This window comes from Callorhinus ursinus, unplaced genomic scaffold (genome assembly GCF_003265705.2).
Source record: "Callorhinus ursinus isolate GAN/ISIS: 27379988/994484 unplaced genomic scaffold, GSC_fseal_2.0 scaffold8, whole genome shotgun sequence".
Taxonomy (NCBI): domain Eukaryota; kingdom Metazoa; phylum Chordata; class Mammalia; order Carnivora; family Otariidae; genus Callorhinus; species Callorhinus ursinus.
In genome coordinates this window covers 54,024,673-54,040,757 of record NW_027397070.1, presented here as the reverse complement: position 1 = coordinate 54,040,757, position 16,085 = coordinate 54,024,673, and the positions used below count along the sequence as shown (strand labels likewise).

At 39.3% G+C, this 16,085-nt stretch overlaps 1 long non-coding RNA gene across 1 annotated transcript in view; it reads right to left on the bottom strand.

Moving 5' to 3' along the window:
- Positions 1–5,249: 5,249 nt before the first annotated feature.
- LOC112822720 (uncharacterized) overlaps positions 5,250–16,085 on the bottom strand; it is a 52,103-nt gene continuing 41,267 nt past the window's right edge. Inside the window, exon 4 of the long non-coding RNA XR_003207766.2 lies at positions 5,250–5,294. This is a non-coding gene — a long non-coding RNA (uncharacterized lncRNA). The remainder of the gene's footprint in view (positions 5,295–16,085) is intronic.

Genomic DNA, 16,085 nt, shown 5'->3' with positions numbered 1-16,085 from the left:
TCCAACAAACATAAATATCAAGAGAAAAGAGAATTCAATTGTTGTGCTCGGCAGCAATTATTACATTCATATAACAGTTGTAGTAACAGTGAAGCTTATGAATAGCTACTAATCAATAAAGACTAATTTCAAAATAATGTTTGCTATATCATAGATGGACCTTGTAATTATTAGAACTGATACATATTTCCAGAGATAGTTGAGTCAGCACAACACACTAAGCTTTATGTTTATAAGAAACTAAGTTGATATAAGTATGGCTTATATATCCAAAAATTTCCATTTGAAGACTAATCCCTAGCCTCATGGTGAGAAATTCTCTTAGGGCCAGTACTAATCCTTTAAATTATTGCCTACCCTAATCTTTTCTTCACTTCCCTCTGTAATCATTATGTTGTTGTTGTTGTTATTGTTGTTGTTAGGGTTATTAGAAGACTAAATGGGTGGCCAAACTAATGGGAGGTACTAAATACATCTACTTTATATCCAGAAACAAGGAAATGTTCCTGAATGAACAAGATGGGGATAGCATTCCCTATACTTCCTTGTTGTTTTTCTGGAAGGACTCAAAGCTACTCAGTCATTTTAACTGCAGTTACTGACTGTGATGGAAAGCAATTTGAATGAAATGCATATTCAAAACTATTTACTTAACCCAGAAGGTAGCAGACAGGGTATTTAAAAATAAAGCTTCTGGCATAACATGTGATAAGTTTAATGATCATTGTGCTGGAAAACAGGTGTCAGCTTGCTTCACTTCCATTTCTTCTTACCCCTTCCTCCTCCCTTTCCATCTGCTTTTTTTTTTTCTTTTCTTTTCTCCAGCCTCTCCAGTATGTTTTGATCTGTGAATAGCAATTTGCTATCTTCAGTTTATGAAGAGGAGATGCCCACAAACATTGGGAATCAAGGATGAAGAAACACTTCCTGTTCCCACTGCCACTCTTTCCTATCTCCTATAATAGGAATGCTCTGCTGTTTTATAGGTAGATGGATATGCTTTTATGGTGAGTGCCAAGGTGGTATTCCCCACAGGTATTCCTCAGGGTTAAAGTGTTGGTAACTAATGGGTATGTATGTATTAAACTTTTCATTTCTGGAAGAAAATTTCCTGAAGGCATTTACCCCACCAATGTTAGATTTCAATTCTTTCGGTATTATAGGATACCCTTCAGTTATTCAATTTTAGTTTGGGATTTGCCTACACGAGGTCAAATATTTAGATAAAAAACAAACAAACAAAAAAGAATAAAAAAGCCCTAGAAAATCATCCATGAAAGTTTCAGGATTAATATGCCAAACACTGTAATACTTTTTCTATTATCTTAGTGCAGACAATTAGCACATTAATCCTAAATAACTGGTCTTCTTGACTCTAGTCTTACCCCAAACATGCCATCTCCCATAAATGTTTCAATAACTATCTTCCATAAACAAAGATCTCATGATGTTACTTAACCAGTCAAAAATCTTTAACAACTTTTTATCATACTTAGGACCAAAACAATAACTGAGGACTGATATTTCTGTCTCTAAACTTTGAGCTGCAAGACTGCAGGAAGCATAAATTATTCACTCAATCATTTATTCATTTGTGAATGCATAAAACATTTATCGAGGGCCAACTATGTGCCAGGCATTGTTTAGATATTGTAAGAGAGAACAGTAAGTGAATATAACAGATAAAAATCCCTGCCTTTATGGAGCAATGAAGGGAGAAATGCAAGGAACACATAAGCAAGTTGACATTATAGCATCTTAGAAGATGATAAAGTATAGAAAAATAAAGCAGAGAAGATGTCCCTGTCGGGGGTGAGGAGTCAGTTCTAAACAGGATGATGAGGGAGTTCTCACTGCTATTTATAAGCAGTCTAAGGAGGTCAGGAAAAAGGCTGTATGTGTATCTTAGGGAGCATCCTCCAGGAAAAAGGGCTCATGGAAACTTCCTGTCACATTCCCAGAGCAGGGAAGAGAGCAACCTGACTGGAGCTGAGTAAGAGAGGGAGGGCAGATAAGGTCAGAGAGTTAAGTGGGCTAGGAGCTAGGCCAGTGTAAGGTCTTTGGCCCTGACTCTGAGTGAGGCAGGAAGTGATTGGCAGGTTTCAAGCAAAAGGAGGGCATTACAGTTTAAAATGATCACTCTGACTGCTCTTTTGTGAATTAAGTGGAAAAGAGCCAGGGCAAATCAGGGAGGCCTGGAGGTTCCTGAGTTAGTCTAGGTTACAGATTGGTGGGCACCTGGAATAAGGTGAAAGCAATGCACAGGAATAGATATGGGTTTTGTAGGGCCCTCTAAAAAAATACAAAATTATTGCTATAAAGTCAGGTATGGAAGTAAATATTTATTTAGAAAAGGTAAAGATATTACCAGTATTAAAAAGCTGACAACACAGGTATCATAAAAGTCTTGGAATATATAAATTATTATTATTATTGTTATTATTAGCTGCGTGATATACTTCTATGTTACTTTTTCCCTACATTGTAGAAGCATTTTTTTTAACACCTCTTCATATAATACTTTTATAGTAGAGAGAATAGAAAGGTAATTCTCTCATTGAAAAACAAATCAAAACTTGTTGTTTGTGGAAGCCAGCTTACATAAAATCTGTCTTTTATTTTTGACAGTGTAGAGAAATAACTTTTAGTTTCATAATTTCCTCTGCAGTTCTTGCCCTGGTTGTGCCTCATGATGGATGGAAGCCCTCCAAAGCTCTAGTCCTTGAATTTCCCTTCTTTGACCCCTGGGGAAAGCCACTGCCTCAAACACTGGTCCAGGTTGGCCTAATCTCTATCTCCTGGGGTTTCTCCCCCCTACTTACCATTGCTGCCCCTGGGCCAGTCCGGGAGGTGGGGGGGGGGGGATGGATAAGCCTTGGTTATAATGTTGATCCAGCAGACAGAAGAACCATGATGCCTTCAGATCCTTCCCCTTGGTGTGAACGGTAGGGCCCAGATACTGGTCAAGGTCAACCAGGAGAAAGTGTCGCTCTGGACTTGGTGGTTATAGAAAGGAGTGCTGCCAGCATGGTGCCCCCTACTGCCAGCCTCAGATCCACCACTGGCATGTATGATAGGGCTCAAGGCACTTCGTGCCTCTACCACACCGTTAGATTCCTTTCTCCTGAATCCCCAGAGACCTAGAAAGGCCCAATACAAGTGAGGGACCATAATGCTTAAGTTTCATTACTTTTAAGTTAAATCTACTTTTGGAAGTGGAGATGGGAGAAGTCTGATTCTTTATAAATGTTGGCCATAGAATCAAGAGGCCTTGATGATGGATTGAATGTGTGTGTAAAGAACGGGAAGAAGGTGAGGAAAGCACTGTGATTTTAGCACAAGTTCCTAGAAGGACGGAGTCGTCATTTTTTCAGATGGAGGAGAAAATGGGAGGAGAATATTGGAGAATAAGAATAGAAATTCAGTTTTAGACACGTTCAATTTCTAACAGTCACTGATGTACAAATAGAGATGTCAAGAAAGGCAGCTGGATATGAGTAGGGGCATCAAGAGAAAGGACCAAATAATTTTACCATGTGTATGTAACATTGAACCATCACGTTATATACTTTAAATATATGCAGTTTTCTTTGTAAATTATACCTCAGGAAAGCTGGCGAACAAAAAGCAGGATGGGGAAGGAACAAAAGGAAGATATAAACTTGGGAGTCTTCAGCATGTAGATGGGATTTAAAGTAATGAGACTGTGAAATTAAAAGGGAATAGGAGAGATTTCCAAGGAGTATGTTCTATGTTGCACTCCCATTTTATTTTTTAATTTTTTTAAAGATTTTATTTATCTATTTATCTCAAATAAATAGAGAGAGAGAGCATGAGCAGGGGGTAGGGGCAGACAGAGAGGGACAAGCAGACTCTGAGCTGATCACAGAGCCCAAACAGCCTCGATCCCAGGACCTGCAGATCATGATCTGAGCGAAAATCAAGAGTCATACACTTAACTGACTGAGCCACCCAGGGGCCCCACACTCCAATTTTAAAGGATCTGAAAGATAAGAAGAACCTGTAAAGGAAGAATAAAAAGGAGTGGCCTGAGGTAGGAAAAAGAAGAGAGATACAGGGAAAGAGAAATACTGCCTGGAAGCCAAGCGAGGAAAGTAGATAAGTCATCAGCTTGCCAAGGGCTGCTGATAGATCAAATAGGGAGAGGACCTAGAACTGATCACTGAATTAAAAAACATATAGGTTTTGGGGCACCTGGGGTGCTCAGTCAGTTAAACATCTACCTTCGGCTCAGGTCATGATTCCTGGGGTCCTGGGATCGAGCCCCATGCTGGACTTCCTGTTCAGCAGGGAGTCTGCTTCTCCCTTTCCCTCTGCCCCTCGCCACCCCCCTCCCAATCATGCTCTCTCTCTCTCTAATAAAGTCTTTTAAAAAAATATAGGTTTCACTGATGGTCTTGACAAATAAATAGATGTGGATAAATACCTTCTTGCAGTATGGAAAGAGAGGGATTAAGCAGCTGGCTTGTGGTCTATTTGTCTACATTTACCTGGGTGATGTTTCCAGGAAAGAATGAACCAGATGACTCCAATTTGCACCTCACAGCAAATAAACTAATGGTATTTGAGGAGAGTTCTTATTCATGAAATTATTTTAGTAGAATATCATTGATTTATAGATTTTTGAGGCCTAGGTTCCTGGAAAACATCACATAAACTATGTTACTATCTGAGTACAGAATGGAGAGATTTCATTACCTAAATCTTCCCTGTGTGTGAGAAACTGTCCATTTCAATAAGAGATCAGTTCTTTGGACCTAGGCAAAAGAGTGCATCTGACACTGCTGGGAAGGACATTAGGAGACACTCTGCTTTACCTGTGCCACGAGATTACTCATATCCTTGAAATTATTAGTGAAAGATCTCTGTGAGATCTTTCTCACTGATGTGGTAATCTGAGCCTTTGCTTTAGCTGGAAGAGGATTCAAGAAAAAAATGAAAGAGTTTAACTCCCAAGGATATTTGCTCTTAATGGGACTAGAAGAATGAGGCAAGTATAGAGGAGACACGTAGTCAAGATAGGTTTTACTCTTAATGTTTTGAAATTCCTTTGAATTATCTAGAAGAATTAAAATCAGGGGAAACCCAACCTGCCTTTGGAAATGTTTATATATGTTCCCCCAAATAATGGACTAAAATGTTTATAGCAACATTATTTGTAATAACTCCAGAATGAAAGCTACCCAAATATCCATCAACAGAAAGGATCAATAAATGATATACTCACCCCGGGAAATATCATACAGCAATGGGAATGAGCACTCTACAAACACCTGCAACAGTATGAATGGCTCTTATAAACTTAGTGGTTGAGCAAAACAATAAAGGCACTAAAGATCTGTAAACTAATAATGTAAAGTACAATACATTTATATAATGTAGTGTGTTTGTAATGTATATATGAAGTACAAAAATGGGCAAAATCAATCTGTTTTGTTAGAAGTCAGGATACTAGTTATTTTGGGGGGCAGTAATCGGAAGGGGTCAGAAAGAGAACTTTAAGAATTCTTACAATGTTCTATTTGTTGATGTAGTTTTCACAGATGAATTCAGTTTTTGGAAATTTGTTGAGTTGTATATTTATGATTCAGGTACTTTCCTGCATGTCAATAAAATTTTCTAAAAAATACTGGGCACAAAGGGGCTTCACATTCTCCTTATTCCACTTACAAGGCCTAATTAAATTGGGCCCTCATAAAAGCAAGCTTGAAAAAGAAAGGAGAAAAGAAGGACATAGTGAACTTTATAGTCTCTATCTCTTCATCTCCACACTTGGTCCCAAGACAGGAAATTCTCACAGCTGAGCATTCTTGCTTCAAAAGGATATCATGACCGATGACGTGATGTCAGTCACATTATTTAGATCATATCTTGACTGAAATAGATCCTTATCAAAGGAGATTCTTCTATAAATAGCCATGCAATATGCATGGTTCTCAATTTATGATTGGTAAAATGAGGAGGCATAAGATAGAGTAGCCCCACTCTTTGGACTAAACCTTGCTTCTCCCCCACCCCCAACCCAATTAAAATCAATGACGGGGCCTTCTTTTGCCCTACCTTGCTCCACATATTACCTGTGAAGCCCAGGTTACTTTTCACCAATTTATTTGTTTAGAACATGGTGATTAACATAACATAATAAAACACACACACACACACACACACACACACACACACACACACAACTTTGACCAAAAAAAAAGAACATTAAGTAGTTAATAGTAGAAGCCGTTTTAGGAGTCTGTAAATATTTAAGCTTGCTTAGAGAGACTCAATGAACTAATATGTGAAATTACAACATTCTTAAAGTCAGGTCGATAAGGAACAACATTCCCAGTGTTAATTTAGTATATTACTCAGAGTTCACACACTAGTTTGATGATTACTTTCGAAAGTGTTCTCATCTTCACTGGTGAGATGGATACAACCCTGACAGGATTAAGATCCGCCTGGAAGAGCTGAATCTCACAGAGCCGTAGCAAGAATACTCCCCCCAGGGAATGTACGATCAAGGGCATATATAAGACGTGGACATGTCAGGTTAAGTCACACAGGGGGATAGAGATGCTAAATGACACAAGAATGGGTTAGACTATAAAGATAAGGGGAATTACATTGGGGAGATATGGTGGTAAGCTGGATAAAGAAGGGAAGAACACAGAAATATGTGATTTGGGCGTGGGCGGGTGAGAAAATGAACGGCTGGGGCAGATGGTCTGATGGGTCTGTCCATTGAGTTTTGTGTATAATTCTTAGGTCTAGAGGAGTTGTAGGAGCTCACTGAGGAAATTTAGGTAAAGATTTTATAATGGCTTACCAAAGATTAGAACATTTTTTTCCCCAGCAAGTAGATAGAGAAAAGCATTGAGGACATTTACAAAGTTTTCATATGGCATGCCCAGCATTGGGTGGATGGGACACTGTCACTTGAGCTAAGTTGAAAACTATGGCATTGATTCTATGGAAGAAAACCTGCTAAAATCCTAATCCTCAAGAGGAGACTGAGGCATTCAGCAAGTTTCAAAACACAGGACTTGGCAACAAGGATGGAAGTTAGAGCTGGACTCCCCAGCCAGTCATAAGAGGGACTTTTCGCAACAGAAATAAAAATAGGTTGGGGTACAAGTATGGAGATTGGGGTGTCTCCTCCAGGCCAGGTCAGTGGAAATGATGGGGTTCTTTCAAATGGGTGTAAGCCACTCCTACTAGATCTTGGCATATTGAGAGGGATATTAAGGTCCCAATGCTGAGGCAGACTCTAGAGATAAGGGGAAAGAATAGAGAAGTTTCGAATTAGGCTGGCACTGACTCTTTTAAGATCAAAATCCTGTGGCACTTTTTGATAGTTACTTTCATGTGTCAACTTGAAGGGTTTTTTTGGATGAGATTAACATTTAAATTAGGGAACTTTGAGTAAGGAGACTGCCCTCCATAATGCCTCATCCAATCAGTTCAAGACCATACTAGAACAAAAAGTTCTGCCTCTGAGCAAGAGTGAATTATCCAGCAAACTGACTTCAGACCTCATCAGCACCCCTGGGTCTCCTGGGTCTTGAGCTTACCTGCCCACAAGGTAGATATGGGCTTGCTAGTCTCTACAGTCATGTGAACCAATTCCTTATACTAAATCTCTCTTTCTCTCTCTCTCTCTCTCTCTCTCTCTCTCTCTCTCTCTCTCTTTATATATATATATATATATGCATACACATCTTATTAGTTCTATTTCTCTGGAGAATCCTGACTAATACACACTTGACCATGTACCTCAAAAATATAAGACAATTTTGAGAGCTGAAGTGTCAGATCAACACTTTGGAGAGTAATTCATATTATTTATTATTGATCTACACAGCTGCTTGGTACTATATATTCAGTAATATATACTCAAATATAAGATGAAGTTTGTTGAATAAAAACAATATGCAAAAGTCTTTTTTTTTTCCAGAGGTGTCTGAGAAACAAAAAATCAATCCAACAAATAACATCATTTAAATTAATGTGAAGGATGCTAAGTCTAGAAAAAAAATAATTTTGATTATGGCTAGTCTCGTTTCCTAAGTTTTAGTTTCTGCCACCTTAATTTACATTATATATGTTCTTTTCCTAGTTGCTAAGGAGATGCAATAACCACTGAGAGAAAGCCACTGCTTTTGTCAGTAATAATCACAAGTGAGTCTACCAATGATGTTCCCAGTGTTAACACCACTGGCAGAAATTTTGAGAATAAATAAAAAAACAAAATATAAAACACTTTCAACAACCTCCTAAAAAATATTTTAACTTTGCAACCTTGTTAAGCAACTTTCTTTTCAAAGCTCTGTCCCTAATTCCACAAAGTAAAAACTCTGAGGAACTAATATTTTCCTCAAGTGAAATGTACACTTAATTTTTCCCTAATGTCTGTGATTTGGGATGATTTACTGACCTCTCTAGGATATCAAGTATCCTACCATTTTAAGTGCACAAGGGAATAGGGACCATTGCCATGGTAATATTACTCTTGTTGTCCTCAGAAGGACACAGGAGTTGAGTGAGACCAATCTTTATTTGTAGCCTCTTCCCCTCACGATATCAGAGAGTGCCTATCACACTAGGGCCACTGTCTACCTCAGGTGCCCTTCAGAGAACTTAGTTTTTTACTGGGGCTGGAAAGGATAGAAGGTGGCTTGTTCTGTTAGCAATTAACTGTTTCCTAATTGCCTTGAGATATTATATATGTATTATATATATATATATCATATCACATCAGTTTCATATATATATATGTGTGTGATACGTTTCTTTCTCAGTCTTTAAAATAGTTTGGTTTGTTATTGGTATTATTGGTAAGGCTTTCAGTCAATAGTAGGCTATTAGAAGTCAAGATTTTGGGGAGTCAAGTTATACAGGGATGTTTGACTGCATGGGGAGCCAGGGCCCCAACCCCCATGTTCTTCAAGGGTCAACTGTAGATATTAGTCTTTCTACAAGGGGAATGCTTCATTTGCTTCTGTTTACCATTAGCATACTCACATCCCTCCAGGAATTCCTCAGCCTTCCCTAAATCTAATCCTGCCTCAAAGTCTTGCTATGTCAGTTAAATGACTTAATATATGAAAGTGCAGTGTTTAGAGTAGGCCACCTGCTTTTACAAATCAACCAGAATTCTCAGTGGCTTAACACAACACATTATCGAACAATGCATGTCAGGGAATCTGGTGGATCTGCTCTAAACATCCAGGGACCCAGTCAGTGACTCTGCATCTAGTGGCTCTGCCTTCCATCAGGTTTTCAAAGCCCACCCTTTATTTTCTGCATCTCACCGACAAAAATGAGGAGAGAGAATATATGAAGAAATGCACTGGAGACTTTTGAGGGCAGGGTTTGAAAATGTATACATCACGTTCAACAACATTCTGTTATAATTTAGTCACATAATAAGGTTAGGTGGGACAGAAAAATGGTAAACAGTTTTCTACCAGTGCTTAGAAAAATACTTGGCATAAGAAATCAATAATGGAATTTCTTAGTTAGGATCCACTATTGAATCAAGATTGATAAATCTGTGAAGTTATCATGACCCAACTAAACAAAGAAGGATTCAACTATCCAAGATACACTGATGGGGCTCCACGCTCAGTGGGGAGTCTTCTTCAAGAGTCTCTCCCTCTGCCCCTCCACCTTCCAAAACAGATAAATACCTCTTTTTAAAAAAAGAATATATTTAAGCTCAAAATCAAATCAGGCAGATTTGACACCTCAGGTTGGACTCAGGCTGGACACAGTTGGGAATATGTAGCACAGTTCAGTGGTGAGGGACTAGAAAACAGGATAAATGTGAGTGTGGCAAAGTGGGCATAGTGGAGTGAATTCGAAAGAGAGCAAAATAAAGATAAGATGCAGTTTCAATAAGAAAGGGTAACTAAGTGTAATACAATTGAAACTGCAGAAGGAAAAGGAAATTAGCATAAAAGAAAGGCATGACCTTTAAAAATGGGGACTAAGAATATACTAAAGATCTAGCAGTGGATAAAAGGAATGATAAAGGTAGGAGGAACTGAGCAGGTTATTATGTTCTGAAAACTAGGAAAAGGCTAGTTCTGAGGATGTCTGTGCATCATGTCAGGGTGTTCCCAGCTAAATGGAATTCTATGAAGTATAGTGGTAATTCCTGGCTAAAGAGCTGAATTTGCACTGAGAAAAGTGAGCTATTGGAGGCTAAAATAAATTGGTAGATATGGGAGAGCACAGTGCAAATAGAGGTGAACAACCATGACCATGGTGTCCAAGTTACGATATCTGTAGGAAAGGAAAAGAAATTGTGTGCAAAAAAGACACTGTAAGGTCCATGTTAAGTAGAACCTTCTGCAGACCCTTTCTTGGTCGTCTTGACATTTAATCTGCATGATCAGATTCTAAGGGTTGTTGTTTTTTTCCTGGATTTTTTGTTGGTGGTGGTGTTGGTGGTGTTGCTGTTGTTTTGAATCAGGAAGGGTTTCCTACACTATATATTTTTGGAAAGAGGTGGCTAAGAGGAGAGAGAGTTTTGGGAGGTTGTGGCTATCACCAAATGGGGTGACAGAGGAAGACCCCGTTTTGTACAGAGCCACTATAGAGTTCCGTCCCCTGTGTCTTCCTTTGCAAAGCCCTGGGTATAGGACTGGATGTTTGCTTAGATCCAGTAGAACTGTTTTTCAAATAAGCTGAATGAAATCTTAGTGACTCGTTTAGAGAAATTTTCACATATTTTATACCTCTTTAGTGCCTCAATTTTCTTTGCACTTCAGAATAGCTGCAGACAGTACTGAGAGTAAGTAGAGATTACGTCCTTATTTTTTATAAGAAAAACAAAACCCAAAGAAATAAAATTACTGTCTCAAAGTCACAGATCTTCTAATTGGTGGTTCTGAATATGAACACTAATTTATCACCCAAAGCTCATTTTACAGTCATATTGCTGACATTAAAAGCCAAATTAATCTCCTGATTACAGTGCATGTAGGATAGCCCGGGAGCAGAAAGGTTTGCCAAGTAAAAAGACGTCCTGTCAGGGAATGCATGCGTGCAAGTGCACACTCACACGTGTGTAAACACATCACTCCCAGTTATAACTTAAAGAGAATCAGCGCAGTAGACAACACAGGCAGGTGACTGATTTTAAAATATTTAGTACACAAATGAGGTCAAATAAGATTTCAAATCTTCATTTTAATCCATCCAAGCCCAATACATTACGGACAAATCTATCTAGTTTAAAGAAAAATAACAAGTTGGGTGGCATTAGGTTGGTAACTAATATCGCCTGGGCATTTACATTGAGTCTGGAATGGGAAACAGAATCAATATGCTATAATGACTTATTTTATCCTTTTATTTAGTCATTGATTCAACAAATATTCACGGAGTACTTCTGAATTTCCAAACATTTTAGTAGATGTCAGGTCAGAGTGAAAACATAAATTAAAAAAAAAAAGCACACGTATTTTCATTAAAAGTGTAAATATTATCACAGGTCTCCATCTGGTTAATAAGCATTATCACTTCTTCTGACCTAACTTTGCTTACTTTTACACTATTCTCTGCTTGATTTAATTAACAGCACTTGTGAGTTATCAAAACAACTGAAATAATATAGAGGAAAAGTGGCATACATCATGAATCTAGCATCTTCTCTGCCTCAATTTATTCTTTTTTTTTTCCTATTATAAATTCTCAGGCTTCCTAATCTCTTCATATGTCAAGCTTGACTTTATTATAAGGCAGGCTCTTATAACAATGAATGCGGTGAGTTGGTGTCTCCCTCGAAAAAGGGGTTAATCAAAGAAGGTCATTTTATTCTGATTTGAGAAAATTTAATTATCTCTGCTGTCTTGATAATTTGCATATTTTACCCACAAGGCACCATAACACATTTTCCTTCAAAATTATCATGACCTATAGATGAGTCATTTTTATCCTTGTGGCTACTGTTGAGGAAAGTGATGGACAGATTGAGAAACTTCTGCAATTACTGTTTCAGTCATATCTAACTGAATATATGTTAGGGCAGAATGGAGGCAGGAGATTTCAACTCTCCTGATCTGATTCTTTTTTTCTTTTTCTCTTTTGCCAAATCTGTCAGCGACTGTAATAGCATTGATACAATCTCTGAGTTGCTTGTCTACCATGACTTACACATTTTAAATTTAAACTAACTTCCCTTTTTGTATGTATCTCATATTTCCTAAAGCAGTGGGTTAGTAAGCAGAAAGGTACACACCATGAAATGGGTAAGTAATTCTCGCCTCATAAACATCTTGAAAGATAAAGCAGAGATACACAAACCCAAAACCAACCAAATAAAACAAAACAAAGACAGAAACAAACAGAAACCTATTGCCATGACATTGTAAAAGTGAACAGTGGGGGTTTATAAACACTGAGTATTTCACACCACATGGTGCTTAGAATAAGGAAATCATCTTAAGCAGGTTTTGATTAATGAGATGCTCCAGAGGTTAACTGGACTAAATTTTGACCTGGATTATCTTCTAAAGGCTAATTATAAAGTTTGCATAACTCAAGGGGGGGCAGAGCAAGATGGCGGAGGAGTAGGAGACCTGAATTTCATCTGGTCTCAGGAATTCAGCTGAATAGGGATCAAACCATTCTGAACACCTACGAACTCAACAGGAGATCGAAGAGGAGAGTAGCAACAACTCTCTGAACAGAGAAGCGACCACTTTCTGGAAGGTAGGACGTGCGGAGAAGTGAATCCGAGGCGATATTCGGGAGGATAGACGGCGGGGGAGGGGCCTCCGTCGGCCGCTTCTGGCAAGTGCTAGAGCCGCGGAGCACAAAATCGGTCCTTTTAGAAGTCGGCTCTGCTGAGGGACGTCGCTGCAGTGGCTAAGCGGGGGGTGGAACCCTCGCGGGACAGCGTGGTCTCAGGACCCTTGGGGTCACAGAAAGACCGGGGGTGCCTGGGTGTGGCAGAGCTCCCAGGTATCGGAGCGGGGAAGCCGGCTGCAGAGACGGAGCTGAGGCGCGGGCTCTCAGCTCAGGGTTGCCATAAACTGTGATCCGCGGCCCAGTTGGGCCACTGCTCCTCCAGCAGGGACCCAACAAGCGGCAGAGCCGGGGAGACTCCCCTTCCTTCCCGGGGAGGAGCGGCGCGGGAGCGCACCGCAGGGATCTGCTGGGTTTGGAGACTCCACCCGGGGTCGGGGGCCAAAGATAGAAACACTCGGTCACAGGCTGGGTGAGCACGGAGAGCGGCCGGAGACCAGGGACATGGGAGTGACTGCTTTTCTCTGGGGGCGCACTGAGGAGTGGGGCCCGAGTTCTCAGCTTCTCCGGGTGGAGATTGGGAGGCCACCATTTTCACCCTGGTCCTCCAAGGCTGTACGGAGAGCTTGCAGGGAACAAAAGCTCCTGAGAACAAACCCGAGCAGCTTGCTTAGCCCGGACTGACAAGGGCAGGGCAATTCAGCCTCCGGCAAAGACCTTTGGGAACCACGGCAACAGGCCCCTCCCCCAGAAGATCAGCATGAACAGCCAGCAAGCCAAGACCAAGTTTACCGATCAAGGAGAACCAGAGAACTCCACGGCTAGGGGAATACTGCACATAGAATTCATGGCTTTTTTTTACCATGATTCATTAGTTCATCAAAGTTAATTTTTTTAACTGTTTTTTTTGAATTTTTCTTTTTCTCTTTTTCAACCAACATCTTATCAATCCCTTTTCTAAAAAAACATTTATTTTTCATTTTTAGAGTCATATTTTATCCCTTCATAGTAGTTACCCTTATTTTTGGCATATATATATATATATATATATAAGTTGTTCTCTCTTTAAAATTTGAGATAGTTTCTTCTAACAGATCAAAATATACCCTAAATCACTAGTGTATGGCTTTGTTCTAGTCTCCTGCCTGATCACATTCTCTCCCTTTTTTTTTCTTTTTTTTATCTTCTTTTTTCTTTTTCAAACAACTTCTTATGAATTCCTTTTATAAAATCTTTTATAATTTTCATCTTTACAGTCATCTTCCATCCCTTCATTGTATCAACCCTTATTTTGTACATATAGGTCTTTCTTCCTTTAAAATTTTAGGAGGCACTTTTTTCTAACAGACCAAAATATGCCCAAAATCTAGTGTGTGGCACTGATCTATGCACTAGCCTGATCATATTTGATCATATTCTGCTTTTTTTGTATTATTCTGTTTTTGTTTTTGTTTTTATCTTCTACTTTTTTTTTTCCTCTTTCTTTTTTTCTTTCTTTCCCTTTCTTTTCCGTGGGTTCAGGTCTTTTCTGATTTGTATAGCGTATATTTGCTGGGGGTGTTGTTAACCTGTTGGCATTTTGTTCTCTCATTCATCTATTCTCCTCTGGACAAAATGACAAGATGAAAAAAATCACCTCAGCAAGGGCGCCTGGGTGGCTCAGTTGGTTAAGCGACTGCCTTCGGCTGAGGTCATGATCCTGGAGTCTGGGAATCGAGTTCCGCATCAGGCTCCCTGCTTAGCAGGGAGTCTGCTTCTCCCTCTGACCCTCTTCCCTCTTGTGCTCTCTATCTCTCATTCTCTCTTTCTCAAATAAATAAATAAAATCTTTTTAAAAAAATCACCTCAGCAAAAAGAACAAGAGGTAGTACCGTCAGCCAGGGACCTACTCAAGACGGACATTAGTACGATGTCGGACTTAGAGTTCAGAATCATGACTTTAAAGATACTAGCTGGGCTTGAAAAAAGCATGGAAGTTATTAGAGAAACCCTTTCTGGAGAAATAAAAGAACTAAAATCTAACCAAGTCGAAATCAAACAGGCTATTAATGAGGTGCAATCAAAAATGGGGGCACTAACTGCTAGGATAAATGAGGCAGAAGAGAGAATCAGCGATATAGAAGATGAAATGATGGAAAATAAAGAGACTGAGAAAAAGAGAGAGAAACAACTACAGGATCACGAGGGCAGAATTCAAGAGATAAGTGATACCATAAGACAAAACAACATTAGAATAATTGGGATCCCAGAAGAAGAAGAAACAGAGAGAGGGGCAGAAGGTATACTGGAGCAAATAATAGCAGAGAACTTCCCTAATGTGAGGAAGAAAACAGGCATCAAAATCCAGGAGGCACAGAGAACCCCTCTCAAAATCAATAATAATAGGTCAACACCCCGACATCTAATAGTAAAACTTACGAGTCTCAGACACAAAGAGAAAATCCTGAAAGCAGCTCGGGAGAAGAGATATGTAACCTACAATGGTAGAAATATTAGACTGGCAACAGACCTATCCACAGAGACCTGGCAGGCCAGAAAGGACTGGCAAGATATCTTCAGAGCACTAAACGAGAAAAATATGCAGCCAAGAATACTATATCCAGCTAGACTGTCATTGAAAATAGAAGGAGAGATAAAAAGCTTCCAGGACAAACAAAGACTAAAGGAATTTGCAAACATGAAACCAGCCCTCCAAGAAATATTGAAAGGGGACCTCTAAGCAAAGAGAGAGCCTAAAAGCAGCATAGATCAGAAAGGAACACAGACAATATACAGTAAGAGTCACCTTACAGGCAATACAATGGCACTAAATTCATACCTTTCAATAGTTACCCTGAATGTAAATGGGCTAAATGCCCCAATCAAAAGACACAGGCTATCAGATTGGATTAAAAAACAAGACCCATCGATATGCTGTCTGCAAGAGACTCATTTTAGACCCAAAGACACCCCCAGATTGAAAGTGAGGGGGTGGAAAACCATTTACCATGCGAATGGACACCAAAAGAAAGCTGGGGTGGCAATCCTTATATCAGACAAATTAGATTTTAAAACAAAGACTGTAATAAGAGATGAAGAAGGACACTATATCCTACTTCAAGGGTCTATCCAACAAGAAGACCTAACGAATGTAAATGTCTATGCCCCTAACATGGGAGCAGCCAATTATATAAGGCAATTAATAACAAAAGCGAAGAAACACATTGACAACAATACAATAATAGTGGGGGACTTTAACACCCCCCTGACTGAAATGGACAGATCATGTAAGCAAAAGATCAACAAGGAAATAAAGACTTTAAATGACACACTGG